The following is a 17,495-nucleotide window of genomic DNA, read 5'->3' as shown; positions in this document are numbered from 1 at the left end:
TCTCAATTCCATTAATCAATCAAACTAACTAAATAAATAAATATATAAATAAATAAATAATTTTCTTGTTGTTTTTTTACACAAGCACATCACTAAAAAATAATTCCCCCTCTGTCACCGCACACAATGCACTGTTAAAAGTCCACATTTCACAGAAAAGATCTAAGTCCCCTGCCCTCCTGTAAAACATAAAGTCAATGCGTAGCCTGGACTGGCTTAGTTTCTTACAAATGACAGAGGGATCGACCTCTGCCCCATCAACTATCTTCCTTTTACGGCTCAACCACACCCCCAGCTTAGCCTGGCTTAAAATAAAGTTTAAAACCTGGCCTTTCCTCTTGCTCTGGCGACTGTAGTTAAAACCAAAGATAAAAGAGTGTTTGTTAAAAACCTCCTGGCATCAGATAAAAACTCTATCTAAAAAACTAAACACAGACAACAGATGCTCACACTGATAAAAGCAATGAAAAACAGTCTCTCTCTGTCCACAGAAGGGACAGGTGTCCTCCACCGCTGGGTTTATCACGCTGATGAAAGCGTTCATGGCTACGATGACGTGGAGGACGCGCCACTGAATAGCTCCATGCATTTTCGTCACTGGGGCTTTGTAGAGAGTTCTCCACGCAGGCTTATTTCCATAGTTCAGGTATTTCCTCCACGGTGTATCCCAACATCCATTTAGTTTGTCTTTGTGCAAAGTTTTGATCATTATTTGATAAAGTTTCTTTCCCGTTGCGACCTCCAAGGGAACTGCTGGACAGGCTTCCAGCAGAGGGCCGCTGCAGTCGTCCAAGTCTGGGAGCAGGCCGACATGGGGGAAGCTGTCCTCTGGGTTGGGGGTCAGGGAACCTCTGCCATGCAAGCTGAGGAGGGAGTGCTCGTGTCCGGACAGCCTTCTTCTCCAGTGGTCCAGCAGCTGCTTGACGACCCTCTCGGATTTTAGTCCCAGCGTAGAAGCCAAAGGGGCGGGATCTTCTAAGCCAGGACTGGTCAGCTCCACCACCTTGCCCAGCGTCATGATCCCTGCAGCTCGGAGGGCCTTGGATAGAGTCACTCCCCCCCAGCTAGGTAGTCCAGCAGGGTTCCCTGAAGGACAGGCTCCCGCAAGAGCCAGTACAAAGAGTCGGCCTGCTCTGCCCTCTGCTTCCTCAGGAGGTTCCAAACGTTAAAAACACTCCGATAAAAACAAGGCAGAGAAGCTGTGCTCATGCGAGTCGTGTCCATTAAAAACAAACTAAGATCCAGGCCAAAAAAATTTAAACGCTGCAGGATGCACCGGGCTAATGGTCTCCACAGAACATCCTTGGGGCCAGTCAGGAGCCTTTGTCACTCGCGAAGTTCACTCGCGAAGAAGAAATAAAACCAAACTTTGTTAAAAAAAAAATTCTAAAACACTGATGTCATTTTGTGAGTTGATTAAAACCACCAAATCATCAGTTTAAAAGACACGCAACACTGAGGGAGACACACGGCACTTAAACTCTCCCTTAATTTGTGGAGCAGAGGCTCTATGGACAGAGAATACAGCATCCCGGAGAGAGAGCAGCCCTGCCTCACCCCCCTCTGAACGTCAAAGGGGGCACTCAGACCACCATTGACCTTGAGAACACTCTCAATGCCACAATAGAGCACCCGGATCATGGCTATAAAGTCAGGATTGAATCCAAAGACACCCATGGTCTGCCACAGGTACTGGTGTTCAACCCTGTCAAAAGCCTTTTCCTGGTCTATGGAAATAAGACCAGTCTCAAGAGCCAATGAACTGGAGAGGTCCAAAAAATCCCGAATTAAAGTGACATTGTCACTGATGCACACAGTAGGTCTGGTCAGGGTGGATGATGGACGACATCACCTCTCGCAGCCTAAGGGCCAGAGCTTTGAACAGGATTTTGTAATCCGTGCACAGCAAGGACACCGACCTCCAGTTCCTGATGTCCTGCAGGTCTCCCTTCTTTGGCAGTAAGGTGATGACGGCCCTCCTACAGCTCACCGGGAGTTTTCCCTTTTTGATGCTGTCGTTGATCATGAGAAGCAGATCCGGTCCGATGACCGGCCAGAAGGACTTGTAAAAGTCCACAGGAAGGCCGTCAATGCCAAGAGCTTTTCCACACTGCAGGCTCCCCAGGGCAGCTTCCAGCTCCTCGAGCTTCAACGGTGCTGCCAACTGGGGGCTTTGCTCCTGGCTCACCTGAGGGAGACCGCTGAGGAAGTTGCTGTGCGCGTCCGGATTACTTGACCACTCACTCTTCTAGAGGTCTCTGTAGAAACTGGCATCATATTTCCTAATCCCAGAAGAATCCGAAATTTCAGAACAGCTACCCGTGCGTAAAGAATGAATGATCTTCCTTTGTCCATTTTTCTTCTCTAGCCCAAAGAAAAACTGAGAGGGAGCATTCATCTACGAGATGTTTATGAAACGCGACCTGACCAGCGCCCCCTGCGCAGAAACCCAGAGCATGTTGGCTAACGCGGATTGTTTGGACTTGAGGGAGTCTAAATGCCCTTGATTTCCTGTAGAAGCTGCTAAAGACTGTAACTCCTCTACCTGTCTCTCCAGATCTCTTACAGTCCGGGTTAACTCACCTGTGACAAAGCGAGTGAAACTCTGGCAAAGTTGTTGGGTCTGAGTTTTCCCAAAATCCCACCATTGTTGGATGGTGGGGAAATTGGGTCTGCTCTCTCTGTGGGATAACCAAAAAAACTTAAAAGCAGTTTTAAAAGCCTGGTCATTTAAAAGAGCTGTATTAAAATGCCAATAGGCGCTACTTAAACGAATGTTCTGAACAAAAATGGAATACAATGATTGCTAAAACCACCAGGCTTGATTAAACACCCTTTAAAAATATTTAAAAGGTGATTAAAACAGTAAAAACGATCAAGTCTGACGAGGGATAAAAAAAAAATTCTATAGTATCGTTTGTTTTGATTAAAAACTCTCCACAGGTCAGACAGCTCGTGATCTTTAATGAGCTGTCGGAGCCTTTGAGACGACCCAGGTTGTGGCTAAGGATGATTTCTGTCTAGAGCGGGATTTTCAATGCAATTAAAATCGCCGCCTAAAAACATAAAATGATCATGACAGGTTTTAAGAACATCATCTAGCTTTTTTTTTTTTTTTTTTTAATGTAAGGCTCTCCAACCCTCTGGTTGGAGCATAGACATTTAAAAACACTAATTTTACATTTTAATAAAAAGCTATAACCTTTAGTAAAAACCCTGGAAGAATTTTCTCAACACTAAAAGAAGCCGGTAAAAAATTCTGAGCCAATAAAATCCCAACCCCACCACTGACACTGGAATTATGGCTCAAAATCACCTCCCCTTTAAAATCTCTCTTCCAGTCACTGACCTTGTCGTCAGTGCTGTGTGTTTCTTGAAGAAACACCACATGTAATCTTTTTACCTCCATCAATTTAAAAAGAACAGCTCTTTTAAAATCAGCCCGGGCTCCATTCATGTTTAAACTCCCCATGTTAAAATCACACATGAATGGAGAAATAAATAAAAACTCAGTAAAACAGCACACCAGTGACAAAAAGAACAATAAAAGTAAATTAAACATCAATTTCCCCCTTATTTAACTCTTCTCTGGCTTTTCCAATGTACTTTCTTAGTCGGTATATTTCTTGGTCGGTGAGCACTTCTCCAAACTTTCTCGTGAGGGGTTTTGGCGGAGTTGATAAACCGCCTGAGGTCCGAGAAGTGCTCCCATACCGCTGTTAGCCTTACCCCTTTTGTGTCTTCGAGGAATTTTTTCAACAGTACAACCGAGTAAAGTGCATCGTTATCATCTTGAGTTAAAACAAAGTCACTCTCAACACTTGTGGCTGTTTTTCTATTTTTTGCTTTTTCTTTCACAAGTTCAGTTAATTTTCTCTTTTGTGACAATTTCATAATTTCATCATCATCATCGGACATTGCTTCGTCGTCAAACTCCGACATGTCTACAGTGTCTACAGTTGCTTTATTGTTTTCTTTCTTCATTTTCTTTTTTCGTTTTCAGACAGTGACAGGGGGGGGTGTCCCTTATCAGGGGGAGGCACAGATATTGGGGACGCCTTGGTGACCCCAGTCACCGCCATCACCGGGTCGATCTGAGCTCTTCCAGAGCCGACGAACCTATGGGCGCCGACACCACCTCGGCCGCCGCCGCCGCCACCTCAGGAGGGGGGGTCCCGCCTGAGGCGGATGCCTTCCACTCCGGGCAGGAGCGAACCAAGTGCCCCTCGGCACCGCACTCAAAATATTTCATGTGTTCAGTCGTGACAAAAACCATGTACGGGAAATTATCGATTTTAAAAGTACAGGATAGGTTCAATTCACTTTTATTGGTGAAACGAGTTGACCAAATCGCGACAGCTCTTTGGCCAGTACCTCGTTTTTAATGAACGGTGGAGCATTGGAGATCAGTACCTTCTTCGCGGGGCTCACGAGGGCAACAACGGGAGTGAAGGTGTCACCGATCACAACACCGCTCTCGACCACCTTGCTTACCTTGTCGGTGTCGTCAAGGAAGATAACGATCGCTCCATTCATTCGGGATGCAGACTTAACGCTGCTATATCCCACCACCTTTCCAACGGCCAGTCCTGGCTGCTCCACCGAAAACTCAACTGCTGGCACCAGTTTGATGGCGTGCCGGCGAGTGAGACGCTCGAACTCGGTAGCCGGTCTTTCCGCTACCGGCATGCTGTCTACCGGCTACGGCAGTCCTCCACCCAACCACCAACACAAAAAACACGATCTACTTACAAAACTAACACGAATTGATAAAATGAAAGAGTAACGCACATATATATCGAAAAAAAAGATGGAAAAAAGGAACAAAAACAGTGAAAAAACTCTCAAAGTTTCGCACTTCTCCCTCTCTCGTCTACTCTGCCACTCCTCAAATACAGACTGTAACTTTTACATGAAATTCAAGTTATATTATGGATTTTGACAAAGTATGTTTTGGAGTTCATTGAAAGAGGTTAATAGCTGCATGGGTGAAGATGGTGTGCTTGAAAACAGGGCAGAGGGTGCTAGAAAATGGGCTATAGGGTCTGCTTGTGTGACTTATGTATTTTTATTTAGAAATAACAATTTCCAACAGTTTTTGTGCTTAAACGGTTTCTTCTTTTGGAAACAATTTCCCCAGCCTTTGAAAAAACTTGTTCACATGGAACTGATGAGGCTGGGGTACTAAGGAAGTGTTTTGCCACTTTGTATAGATTTGGGTAGGCCATTTGGTGGTTCGCCCAGTATCTTAAGGGATCTTCGGTTCTTTCAAGAAGCTGATCGGCGAGGTATCGATTTACTTCCACGATAGCATTTGCTGTGGCGCTTTGTGTTTGCCTGCTCGGTTGGCATCATCATCCAGCAGTCTCCACAGGTCAACTCCTGAAAAATATTTAAGATTATCATCACCAGATATTTCATTAATCATTGATAATTAATAAAAAAGCGAAAAAAAATAAATGCCTGTGGAAACTGGTGGTGGTGGTGGAGGATGAGGCTGTGATGCTGCTGATGGTGGAGGATGAGGCTGTGATGCTGCTGATGGTGGTGGATGAGGCTGTGGTGGAGGATGAGGCTGTGATGCTGCTGATGGTGGTTGCTGAGGCTGAGGTGGTGCTGGTGGCGGCAGCTGCTGAATTGGCTGGGCAATGTTAATGTTAATTATTTTTGTGCATTCGGACACTAAACGCTCCTTCACACCGGATGCCACTCTCGGACTTGAAAAACCAAAGGTCTTATAACGCGAATCCAGGAGTGTAGCAACAGCCAATGAGCTCTGCCTTTCTTTGTACTGTAATCTGTCCCCCAAGCATCTCACTAAATTATGCACTAAGTCTTGTGCCATGGGGGTTGTGAGTTCCGTTTGGAGCGCTTCAGTTGTGTGTCGCAACACACGGTAGAGGGGGATGGCTTTGGAGCCAGAGACCCTTCTTTCCTCTGACAGCTCCTCAGTCGCTACTTAAAATGCAGCCAGCAGCTGAAATGACAGGAAAATACATATTTTCTGAATGCATAAACTGTGTTGTGAACTTGATTTCCAGTGTAGTATGATGTTCCAAGTGAGTAAACCCTTCAGCATCATCTATACAATAACCCAACTACACCATTTGGATTGTACTATAATTATGTCTCTGGTTACGCATTACATACTGTACCTTGATGCATTCTCCTGTGTTTTCATGCTGCTGATTGGTCAGAGGAGTACCATCAGATCAGATTTCAGATTTCAGATTTCTTTATTTGCCATTGTGTAAACACATAGGAATTTGTTTTGGCAATGCATGTGTGCATTTCAGTTCTTTTCACATATATATCAACTAACAAACATACAACACAGTGCAATGCGGAAGTAAACAAAGACCATATATATAATAATATATATATATATATATATATATATATATATATATATAGATAAAGTGCATGTTGGGATTAGTTAGTGCAAGGTATTTATGTACTGCTGGTGGTGAGTGCTGGTGTCACTGGTGTCACTGGAGGGGCAGAGGGAGGGAAGCCAGAGTCATTGAGCAGCCTGGCGGCTGAGGGGAAGAAGCTCAGTTTATGGCGAGTTGTAGTGGCCTTCAGCAGCCGCATCCTTCTCCCAGAGGGGAGCAAGGTGAGGAGTCCGTGACCAGGGTGGGAGGGGTCGGCCATGATCTTCCTCGCCCTCCTCAGTGCCCTGGAGTCGTGCAGGGACTTTAGGGAGGGCAGGGGACGGCCAATCACCCTCTCTGCAGAGCGAATCACCCGTCGCAGCTTGACAAGATCCTTAGCAGCTGCAGCGGGGAACCAGGTGATGATGGAGTGGGTGATGATGGACTCGATGATGGCCGTGTAGAACTGGGTCATCATATCCCTCGACAGTCTGAATTTCCTCAGCTGCCGAAGGAAGAACAGCCTCTGCTGGGCCTTTTTCAGGAGGGCCGTGATGTTACGTTCCCACTTTAGGTCCTGGGAGATGGTTATACCCAGGAACCTGTAGGACTCTACGGCCTTCACCTGGGTGCCTTCCAGCATGATGGGAGGGGGTGGGGCTGCGGTCCTCCGGAAGTCCACCACCATCTCCACTGTCTTTCGTGTATTTAGCTCCAAGTTGTTGTGGTTGCACCACCTCCGCAGCCGCTCGATCTCCCTCCTGTAGTCTGACTCGTCCACCTTGGAGATGAGGCCGACCAGGGTGGTGTCGTCAGCAAACTTCAGGAGCAGAAACGAAAACTGGTTCACCAGGAGAAAACTGAGTGAGGGGGTCAGCTTACCGGTGTCGCAAGGTGGCTGAGGTGGACTACGAGTCGCTGCCCCGGCGAGCGACGAGCTCCGTCTGGTGTTGAGGTTCAGATTTTTTATTAAAAATAGATCCAGGACGGGTTAACAGGGAAAGTCAGTAGTCGTGTGGGTCGTAGGATCTAGTTCGGCAGCGCGGTTTCACTATTTGCACCTGAGTCTGATTGCATCCATTGATAACCCTGGTGCGTACGCCTCCATGATATACCACACCCACAACTGAGCCACACCTCCTCCTCCCCCGGAAACCAGTCACAAAACAAATATACAGAAAAGAAGGGAAGGGAAGAAAAAGAACTACAACCCCCTTCCTAACAATACATGTATATATATATATATATATATATATATATATATGTATATATATATCTATATATATATGTGTGTTGTCTATATATATCTATATAATATATCTATGTGTCTATATAACATCTGTCTATCTGTCTATCTAACTATATATCTACGTAATCTAACGTCACTCAACAGCTTTGAACGTCACTCAACTGCTTCGAACGTCACTAGTCATGTGACCAAACCGTGCCTCGGCACAGTGTTTCGATACGTTTGCTTCATGAGCTACAGCGCATGTGTTTTTCCCTGTGTTCTCTGTTTTGTGTTTAGCATTTAGCTTTCTTTTATAAATGCCAAGTGGTGAGTTGTTTAGTTGACTTTTGGACTTTTGTTTGGTAGTAGATGTGCTTTGTGAGTAAAGGATTGTTTTGCTTCCATCAACTTATCTAAATCGTTATTGGTTTTTGCCAGAATCGCCTTGTGTTGTTGTACAGTGTATTCTTCTAAATAACCATGTTGCTCTTAGGTTAGGAAGGCACCAGGACCAGACGGTGTGTCCCCCTCCTGCCGAAGGCCTGCGATAAACAACTGGCTCCCACCTTAACATGGATCTCCAACCGTTCCCTGGAGCTGAGACGAGCGCCATCAAAGGATTAAATGACTACAGACCCGTCGCCGTGACATCTGTGGTCACGAAGTCCTTTGAGAGGCTGGTGTTGAGCCATCAATCAATCAACCGATCAATCAACTTTTATTTGTACAGCACTAAATCGCATTCAGAAACGTCTCAAAGCGCTTTGTACAATCAGAGAGAATGGAACCCACTGAGCCCAGAGAGCAAGCAAAGTGCGACAGTGGCCAGGAAAAACTCCCCTGTGGGAAGAAACCAAGAGCAGATCCAGACTCCAGAGGGCCGTCATCTGCCTATGACCAACTGGGGTGAGAAGGAAATACAAAAACATTTAGAGAGAGAGACAGAGAGAGAGATAGAAGTAGCCAGAGTGAGTTGCAGGGTTAAAGCTCTCACAATAAACAGTAGATGCAGATATATAAGAATAAATAATTCAAATATGTATATAAGTGGATATTTTTCTAACATATACATCAAAACATTATAGAATCTAGATAGGCCCAAATGTTGAGTGGTGGGGTGGTACAGCCGCTGTCCATGTAGGGTGTGTTTGCTGTCCACGTAGAATATGTTGGTCTGTGTTTGCTGTCCATGTAGAGAATGCGTTTGTTGATGTTTGGGAGGGCAAGAGTCCATAATGGTCCATGATCCGCCGTTAAATCCGGTCCTCGTCCTGATCCTGGTGGTAAAGTTGAAGTGGTGGTGCCAAGACTACCAGGACTGCACTCTCCAGCTCCCGGCGTCGTGGTCATCACTGGCCACAGACACACAGAGACCACCGTTGCCTCAGAAAGGCTTCCAGTCATCTACAAAGCCCACAGAGTTATTGGGACACCACCCTGACAGCCAGCGGTGAAAAGATGACATGCGGCTAAACATCTCATCACTGCTAATGTTTGGGAAGGGGCCAGAGAAAACTACTTTGTCTGACATGGTCCGAGCAAATGCGCACAACAATGTTATATTTAATTTAGTGACCTCAGACGATTTTAGGCGCGTATCATTGAAACCAGAGTGGATTATAATCCGCCTAAATCTCTGTTTATCTTTGGCCATTAACTTTAAATGCCCTTTAATATCGCCTGTCCTGGCCCCGGGGATGCACTTCACTGTGGCCGATGGCTGTTCTAGGTTAACATGCCTCACTATAGATGAGCCAATTACCAGAGTGTCTATGTCAGCCGGCGTGCTACTGAGTGGGGCAAACTTGTTAGAGACATGGGTGGAGTAGGCCTGGTGCTGAGAGTAGCGGCGGTGTCCGACAAACTTTCTGGAGCTATGCTTCCTCCTGATAGTCACCCAGCCGCCCTTTCCCGGCTGCTCGGGAGCCACTGAGGGTGGGGAGCTAGAGGGAATGGGAACCTCCGACGCTACTGTAGTATCTGAATCTATGCATATGACATCATTTGAACTTATGTGTATGGCCTGATGTGAACTCAGCAGTGAACCCGCTGCTGCACTCCTTCCCTAAGGACGTCAGGGTCCATATATGGTCTTGTTGTTGCCAACGTCCACCAAATTGAAACCAGATGGCCATTGGGGGTGCAACTATGGAATGTATACATTCTCCTCCACTGCCAGCATCTTCCTCCCTGGTTGCTGGGGGTATAAGAGGTGATGTGAACAAAGGATCATCGGAGTTGCTCACATCTGGCCCAGAGACATCCCCAGGCTTTCCATGGTGCCTGTCTGACTTTTGACTTCTTTGCAAATAAACCAGTTTTTATATACAACTAAGTCTGTGTCAGTGAAGACTCCTTCAACATCTACATCACCTGAATCCACCAGAAGAATTCACCACACTACGCGAGCACTTGATCGCTCCGCTCCAGTCTCAGTCTGGCCTCAAGAGCTAACATAGTACTACGCTTTATACAGATCCCTGACTCAGTCATTGAGGGCGAGGTAAAACTAAGCATCTGGCAGTGTGAGCAAGAAAAGACGGGTGGAGAGAGAGGGGAGACCGGGGAGAGGTGGGGGGGAGAAGCCATAGCTTCGACAGTGCTTGTGCAAACAGATGGAAATAAGGTGTATCTTGTCATATCATAGCTCGATGCCCTCCGAGCTGGCACCTACAGACAGCGACACAGCCTTGCTGACATCATAATACTTCAGTGTGGGAGCCTCTGTGATCAGCTTTTTCCACGACTCAAAGGCTGTGTCTCAATTCAGGGTCTGCATCCTTCGAACGAAGCATCCTCCGTCTGAAGGAAGCGTTCTCCCAGGACCCGGCAGAGAAGGACAAACCAAAACCCGCCTTCCCGGTAACCACACGGGACGGTCTAGCCTTCGGCGTATTTCCTGGTTGCGTCACCGCTGTTCCCTCCTGCTGGCCAACCCCGGAAGCGACGTTTTTATAGCATCAAGCTAACCATTGGTTCGCTATTTGAACAGTTGGATGTTCAAATAAGTAAAAACCCTATGTTAAAAACTGAATGTTTATGTGAAATTTAATACTTTAATTTATACAAAGTGTCTTTGCCAGTACATGCCGCTAATTTCAGCTGACTTCCCAGGATCCCACGACTTTACTTGCTGCTGCAAAGCATCCTGGGATACCGAAGGACGCGAAGGATAGTAGCGGTGTATCCTTGGCATCGGCTAAAAGTAGGGCGCATTCCGAGTACACATTTGGAGCGTCCTTCGGACTTTTGGGAATTGGGACAAGCCTTCGCACATTGCTATGACGCAACCTCCTTTCAAATGCATGCTTCGAAGGATGCAGACCCTGAATTGAAACACAGCCATAGCTTCTCTGCTGTGACTCCTCCCAGTGCCATTCTGTATCTCCCTGCAGCAACTTGCTTAGTGGAGCAGAGATCTCCGACAGATTTGGAATAAATTGAGCCAGATATTGCACCATACCCATAAAGCGCATTAAAGCTTGTTTGTCATCTGGTGTTGGCATCTGCATAATGTAAGTTCAGAACCTCTGTCGTTCTGAACTTACATTTGGCTTTATTGAATCTTAGGCCATTTTCATTTGCTCTTTTTAGTAGATTCACCCCAGAGTCACCCCCAAACAAGCAGATCACCAATGATGTTGACCACCCCATTCAACCCCTCGATCATCTGGGCTACCGCTCTTTGAAACACTTTGCTGGCAGATGAAATCCCAAAGGGAGGGCATTTGAAGCGGTACCTTCCAATGGGCGTGTTGAAAGTGCATAGCTTGGAGCTCTCTTCATCTAGTTTTATTTGATAAAACCCTTGATTCACGTCCAGCACAGAGAAATAATTTGTGTTCGGCATGCGTGATACCACCTCCTCCACAGTGAGAAGTGGATAATGTTCTCTTCTTATTGCTGTATTCAGATCCTTGGGATCCATACAAATTCTGATCTTCTGTGGAGTGACAACAGTTACCATGCTATTTACCCATTGAGTTGGTTCCAACTGTTTTGCTATGACCCTTGATCGCTCCATCTTATGAAGCTGATCAATCTCTCTGTCTCGGAGAGCAACTGGGAACCTCCTGGGTGCATGTATCACTGGTTTCACTTCTGGGTCCAGTTTTATGGTGTGTTCTCCTGGTAAGCATCCAAGTCCTGTGAAGAGATGCTCATATTCTTTAGGGATGGAATCTGTTTTTCCATGCTGTACAGTCTCTTCACCATTTTTAGCTTTGTACTTGTTTCTATTTTAGCTCCAGCTATTCCCTACAATAGCTGGAGCGTCTTTCTCTACTATTTCGAAGTCAATCTGGTGTGCTTGTCCCTTGTACTGGCATGTGAGTGATGTTTTGCATAGTGGCTGCATCTTGTGGCCTGAGTACGCCACTAATCTGCAGCGAGATGCACGAAGCTCATTGTCAAGCTTCAAAGCCTGAAATGTCTGGCTGATATAACATTGCAGTCAGCGCCGGTGTCAATCCGAAATCTAACTTTCTTTTCATTTATCAGCTCTTCAGTCCATCTGTCATTGTCACTCTTTGCCTTTTTTAACAGCTGCAATATCGTTCGTCTTCATTGTCCCAATGGACATTTCTTCATCATTGTCAGTATATTCCTGATTACATTCCACAGCACGCACCTTTTGTGATTTCTTCTTGCTGCTTGCCCCGCACATCTTTGCAAAATGATTTTTCTTTTCACATTTCTTGCATGTTTGTCCATGGGCAGGGCGTTTTCTCAGGTTGTGCCTGTAGCCACAACCTTTGACTGTTGATTTTCTTTACACTGGACACAGGGTTTTCATTCATGCTGCCACGTCTTTGGTTTTCTGCACCTCAACTTCTTCATGCAAAGCTTTCATTTGGGTGGATGTCAGCTCACTGGCACGGCACACATCAAGTGCTTTAACAAGCGTGAGGTGGCTTCTCTGAGCAATCTTGCTCTCACTCGATCATCTTTTATTCCACAGACTATTCTGTCACGAATGAGTGAGTCACAGAGGTCGCCAAATTCACAGTCTTTCGCTTTATTTTTTAGGCTTGTCACGTAGGTGTCTATCGTTTCCGACGGGCCTTGTACACGGGTGAAAAACATGTGTCTGATGTCGGGCAGATTTTGTTTCTTTTCTTTTTTTCTGGGTTCACAGTGTTCCCGGAACTTTTGCTTCAATGGAGCTATTTTGTTCCTCTCATGATCGGCCAAGACAAACGTGTTGCAAAAAAAAAAAAAAAAAAAAAGAAAAGACAAACGTGTTACCAAAAAAAAAAAAAAAGACAAATGTGTTACTCTTTAATGGCTCGGAGGTGGTTTGAAGTGTGCCATTTTTGTCTTGTCTTCTTAAGTTTTTATTCTGACACCATGTAATGTCTTGTGTTAATAAATAACTTAATAGGACGACTTGTTTTTTTTAGTGCAAGCTCCGTTTTTTACTTTGTTACTCCCAATACGACTCTCAAATGGAAAATGAGTCACAAACACCATCCGGTTAACTTTCAAATTAAAATCACAGTGACTTACAGCAATATGCTACATATCTGACCGCAACATCTAGAGGCCGACATGAAAACTACATGTAAAATATAATCTTCTGCACCTCGCCCCATATTCCGCTGACTGAACTTTGAAATCAGCAGTAGTGCTGATTTCCTGGAGGGACTAACCAAAGTCCTTTCACCATTGCCTGAAATAGCGAGTGAGCTGAATCTAACCTGAACTATTTTCTGCCAAAATTATACAAACAAAATTATGAAATAAAGGCCACAGAATCAAATGCACCTTTCTGCTGATTCTTGCCTGTTTGGACCGTTGGATAGGAACTCTGTGTGTGTTGCCTCTGAAAAACGGCCGCTTTTGTAACTGTTGAGTTATCAGAGCAATGAACTTTATATAGTTCCATGTCACCTGGATTTCTGAAGAATTTCTTCATCTTACCTCCATTTGTCCATCATCATATATCGTTCAGTCAAGCATCAGTAAATTATTTTTCAGTCAGGACAATTCAATTCCTTGTGTCCCAGAAAAAGACACAAACCGATTTTCTATTTAATTTTAATCGTTCTAATGAACGCTAGTTTTTTGTTAACTGTAAACATCGGTGATGTGGAAGTGATTCAGACAAAGAGTCTAAGTTTAGAAATAAAGAAACTGCTCCTATATTTGAAAAACAGAGCTGCAATTCAGAATGTGATTGTTTAAAAGCAACCCTTGTAGATATTCTTTTTCCTTCAGTCCGACTGCAAGGTCCCCTCAAAAAAAGTTTCTATTTTACAAATACTTTGTTTTTGGTTTCTGAATCGTGCACTGACATTCAGAGGCAACCCATGCACAGAATTCCTATCCAAAGGCCAAAGAGGCGAGAATCAGCAGAAAGTTCAATTTCATTCTGAAGACAACAGTGTTCATTTCATAATGTTGTTTGTGTTATTTTGCCAGTAAATAATTCAGGTTGGATTCAGTACCTTTAATATCTCAAGGGAACAGTGAAATTGCTTTGTGCAACTATCAGTACAAAATTATTTAGGGTGATTAAAATTGTTTGACTAAGACAGCAAGCACTATCAGTTATTATTCAGCTAATAAAGTGTGTACACACACACACATAGATATATATATTTAGATTGTTAAGTCAAGCATCCGTAAATGAGTTTTCAATCAGGGCAATTCATGTCTTTATTCTTGTTTGCCAGAAAATGAGACTCACTGATTTTTATTAATTTATTTTTTTTATTTTAACAGTTGTAATGAGCTAGAGTTTCTTGTTAACTGTTATCATCAGTGATGTGGAAGTGATTCAGACGTTAAGTCAAGGTTTAGAAATAAAGAAAGTCCAACTAGATTTGAAATACTGAGCAGCAATTCAGAGTGCGATTCTTCCAACAAAAAAAAGAAAGAAAACCCAAACAAATTAAAATCACCCACAGGGCTGCAGATCTCATTCTGGGTTGCAGCATCTGCCAGCAAAGACAATGCTCCTGGAGGCGTTGTGTTGAATGAACAACAAAAAGGGGTGGTCGGCAGTGAACTCGTTTGGACGGTGGCACATCCAACTGCCCGCGGGCACAAGAGCACAAGAGCAGTTGCAGCAGCAGCTTCTGTTCCCTCCTCGTTGACCTCGACATGGGGACCACATCTAAAAGAGTGAGGCTGTGGTCTGGAGACATGCCTGTCAGAGAGGAGGCAGAAAGGGAGACATATTTGAGAGATGTTCTGTATCATAGTCTAAACCAGTATTTCTCGACCACTGTGCTGCGACACACTAGTGCACTAGTGAGATGATGTCAGGTGTGCCGTGAGCATTGATCCAATTTCACTTGATTGGTCTGAAAGAAAAACAAAAACAAACATTCTATTGTGGCGTGACTGTCCTTCAAAAGGAATGTTAAGCCTATTTTCCTCCCTTAATTCCTCCAATGACCTCAGCTTTTTTCCTTTGCATGTGTTTTCTTGCTTTGCAGCGTGTTTGTTTGTTTGTTGTTGTTTTTTGTTTGTTTGTTTTTTTGCGTTTGCACCACAATCCTCTTTTTGTACCTTTTTAAACTTGTATTTGTGTTTGTGACTTTGCGTCATTTCCGTGCTCAAATACGCAATTGTCCCGTTTTTGGCAACTAAAAAAGCTGTCCCATAATGAACTGAGACGGGACGCACTCTTTTTGTTGTCTTTTGTTTATTATATTTGTTTATCTTATTTGCAACCTCTTAATCTGGAGAAATGAAAGTTTATTGCTTTTGAAATGGTTTACTTGCATTATTATGACATATATTATCATTATATATGATTGAAAAGATTTGGTCAATAATATTGTTTATCGGCAATAATTTGTAGCACAATTACCGTCCAGCAAAATTTGTTATCATGACAGGCCTACACTTAGGCAGCTAAACCTGGTCTTATTGTTTTTTTTAAAAAAAAAAGATTTTCCGTGGTGTGTTTAAAAAAGAGACAACTATTTTAAATTGTGATTGAATAAAGCTGTTTCTTTGGAAGTCTGTCTTGTCCTCTCAAATCTCAAAGCGTAACGAACCTGAACAGCCCGAGGAATTTTATTATAGTCTATTTCCTGGGGTGCAACTCCCCAGGTGGCGTTGTCAGGCAACCCCCGCCCCCATTTTCCTTTATACCCACCATCATCAGAATTGTCTCCACCTCCGCCAGACCCTCCCCCTCGCCACACTTGCATATGGTGATTCATCGGTGAGTAAAGAAAAAAAGAAGCTATTAATTTGTAAATAATAATAATAAACATACGAAAAAAACAATCGAGTCTTCTCCATGGCGAAGACCTGCTCTGAACAGAGCAGGCCTTTGCTTGGGCTCAGTCCTGATATATACATATTTGACATAATATATAACATATTATAGCATAACATAATCACTATAGGTCCAGTTGTGGCCTGGCTGAGGGTCATGTTCTGGAGGAAATATGTGTGCTGTAGCTTGTGATACAGTGTGAATTCCTGTAACTCTTTGTCTGTAAAATATCTAATTACTCATTTTTGTATTAGCATTTCTACGACCCATCAGGGTTTCCTCTAGGATCGTTTGAAACTGTGGGAGAAGGCTTCAGCGTCGTCATCAGCACAATATATTTTTTTTCCAACAATATCTTTATTTATTTTCAAACATAGTAATACACAATATAGAACAAGAACTTGAAACTCTTGCCCACAACCAAACCGAGCTCACGACCAAGACATGGCTACAAAAAGGACAAAGAGACTCAAAAAAGAAACAAACCAAAAAATACCCACAGTAAACAAAGAAATTAAGTGAATTAAATAAAAAGTGAAACTATCAAAAAATAAATGAATGAAATAAAAAGGAGAGAGAAAGGGGGAATACGTATACACAAGCACCTTTACATTGATATCATTCACTATATATTACACAGAATGAAGATTTAGGGCTCATTCCTGGGTTTAGCAAGATACTTTACAAAGGGGCCCCAGATACTCTCCAACATTGCTATCTTACCCCTAATTGCATATGTCATCTGTTCTAAGGGCAGAGTTGCTGTTCATTCTGAAAACCATCTGCCCTTCCTCGGTATATCCACATATTTCCAAGCCAGTGCAATCACTCTCTTGGCCAAGACCAGACCTATGTCTAAAAATAATCCATGCTTCTTTCTTACGTTACAGTTTGGAGGATAAAAACCCAAAAGAAAAAGCTTGGCTTCTAAAAGTAATTGTAATCCTAATATCTCCTCCATGCATACTTTCACTTCTCCCCAGAATTTCTGAATTTGAGAACACTGCCACAAACAATGAAAGATCGAGCCCTTTTCTTTATCACACTTTATGCACACATCTGGTACGGCCCTGTTGAATTTATTCAATTTGACCGGCGTCATGTAAGACTGCATTCACCAGTTGTACTGCAGCCATTTCAACCGGGTATTCACTGTGTGAGATTGTGCTTTGGTGCAGGCCTTCTCCCACTCCTCAGTGGACAGGTCAACCTGTAGGTCCTCTCTCCAGGACTCAAGCTTATCTAATGAGGATTCTGAAGACTGATCCACCAGCTGGATATATATATTTTAGAAATCAGGCCCCTCCCCTGGCAGTCTTTCATCATCATTCTTTCAAGTGTTGACAGAATAGGAATACACAAGGCAAGTATGTGAAGAACTGGCTGCGAGGTAGGTTGTGTTTAACAACAATTTCATTGAAAGACATCAGACGCTTATCAACAGGATTATAAAGATCTCCTACTTTTTGTAACCCTTGCTCAGCCCATATTTTAAATCCCCCCTCACCTCCTCCTGGGGGGAAGAGATAATTTCCCCATATTGGACTAAATAATGAGAGTGAGGCTGCGTCTTTGAAATATTTTCTCAACGAGTTGCCAGACGGTGATCATATTTTTAGTCATAGGATTCTTAGTGTTATTTTGGAGTTTC

The 17,495-nt window shown here is 43.8% G+C and overlaps 1 protein-coding gene and 1 long non-coding RNA gene across 13 annotated transcripts in view; one reads left to right on the top strand and one right to left on the bottom strand.

Moving 5' to 3' along the window:
- LOC142894831 (uncharacterized) overlaps positions 1–17,495 on the top strand; it is a 450,316-nt gene that overhangs the window by 173,380 nt on the left and 259,441 nt on the right. The window lies entirely within an intron of this gene.
- LOC142894853 (uncharacterized) lies at positions 5,795–6,211 on the bottom strand. The gene is made up of 2 exons (XR_012928059.1): positions 6,156–6,211; positions 5,795–5,977 (listed from the first exon to the last, which is right to left on the bottom strand). It is a non-coding gene; the product is annotated as an uncharacterized LOC142894853 (long non-coding RNA).

This window comes from Nelusetta ayraudi, unplaced genomic scaffold (assembly GCF_046127955.1).
Source record: "Nelusetta ayraudi isolate G7.1 ecotype Tasmania unplaced genomic scaffold, CSIRO-AGI_Nayr_v1 ptg000045l, whole genome shotgun sequence".
NCBI classification, from domain to species: Eukaryota; Metazoa; Chordata; class Actinopteri; order Tetraodontiformes; family Monacanthidae; genus Nelusetta; species Nelusetta ayraudi.
The sequence above is the reverse complement of the archived record's forward strand: the minus strand, read 5'-3'. Positions and strand labels throughout refer to the sequence as shown.